This window comes from Musca vetustissima, unplaced genomic scaffold, assembly GCF_032173495.1.
Source record: "Musca vetustissima isolate MV318-11 ecotype Yass unplaced genomic scaffold, APGP_CSIRO_Mvet_v1 utg4171, whole genome shotgun sequence".
Lineage (NCBI taxonomy): Eukaryota > Metazoa > Arthropoda > Insecta > Diptera > Muscidae > Musca > Musca vetustissima.
Window position 1 is genome coordinate 23,701 of NW_026879586.1, and position 1,890 is coordinate 25,590.

The window sequence follows — 1,890 nt, forward strand, 5'->3', positions numbered from 1 at the left end:
TGCAATATACCGGTTCACGTTTTAATATATCCGCTATATAACGATACCCCAATATTTCGGGATATTTTACACTTTTTTTTCAACCGAATTGGCTGTAATTTGGTGCTTTGAGCCACATTGAGTAGCAAATATCCCTACCAAAAATTACCCACATCGATCCACTTTTTGGAATTCTCTCCATGTAGCGAAATCGCCGTTATCACGTATTTTCGGGATTTTGGACATTTCTTTCAAACATATTTTCTAAATCTCCCTACCCAAAATTATCAATATCGGATCACTTTTAAGGATGACCCTCATACAACTGTAACCACCTCATTATGGGTTATATGAAAAAATAGATATCACATTACGATTTTGCAAGAAAAAACTACAAATTCAATAGTCTGGATCTAAAATGGAGGTCAATTTTTAAAAATTAAATTAATAAAATATTTTTTGAAAACATTTTGTAGAGCTAGTGTCACTGATTAGAAATGTGTACCAAACTTAGCACCGTTTAGTACACAGTAGTGTGAATTTCCAAAACGTCCTACATACCCCAATCATACACTCCAACAATAATCTTAATTCCAAATTTCAAGATTCCTGCTCTCTATCGTTTACACATTAGTACGAATTTAAAAAACACCCTGCTTATCCCAAATTGCACCCAACTATGATCCTAACTCAAAATTTTAAGATTCCAGCTCTATCGGTTCACCCAAATTTCAAATTGTACCAAATTTAGTACACATAAATACGAAATTTCAAAACTACCTACGTCATACAACCAAATCCAAATTTGGTAACATTTAGTACACATTGGTACAAATTTCCAAAACTTCTTACATACCTCCAATCCTGCACCCCAATAGTGACCCTAACTCCAAATTTCAAAAATTAAATTGTAATAAGTTAAGTACACATTAGTACGAATTACCAAAACTTCCTAAATAGCCTAATTCTACATCCCAACAGTGATCTTAACTTGAAATTTCAGTGTTCCGGTTCTATCGGTTCTCCCAAATACAAATTTGGTACCATTTAGTAAATTGGTGCAAATTTCCAAAACTTCCTACATAGACCAATCCTACACCACAGCAGTGGACCTAACACCAAATTTCTGGACTCCACCTTTTAGATTCTACAAAAAATTAAATTGTACCAAATTTAGGACACATTAGTACGAACTTCCTAAATAGCCTAATTCTACATCCCAACAGTGATCTTAACATAACATTTCAGTGTTCCAGTTCTATCGGTTCTCCCAAATACACATTTGGTACCATTTAGTACATTGGTGCAAATTTCCAAAACATCCTACATAGACCAATCCTACATCACAACAGTGGACCTAACACCAAATTTCTGGACTCCACCTTTTAGGTTCTACCGAAAATTAATTAATTACCAAATTTAGGACACATTAGTACGAACTTCCAAAACGTCCTACATAGACCAATACTACACCCCAACTTCAAATTTTAAGATTTAAGCTCCATCGGTTCAACCAAATCTAAATTTGGATCATTTAGTACTTATTGGTACGAATTTACAAAACTTCCTTCATACCCAAATCCTACAGTAATCCTAACTTCCAATTTAAGGCTTTCTGGTCTATCGATTCATCCAAATCCAATTTGTACCAAGTTTAGTAACATTTAGTACACATTAGTAAGACTTTCCAAAACTTCCTACATACCCCAATCCTACCAAATTTAGCACTTTTCGTACACAAAAGTAAAATATTTCCAAAAATACGTAAAAATCCCAATCCTACACTCCGATGGTAATGCTAATTTTATCTGACACCTTTGAACCAAGACCCTCAACCCAAATTTCGATATTCTACCTTCATCCATTTCGTCAGGGCGTTGCCGAATCGTTAAGTCAGTCAATCACTTTACT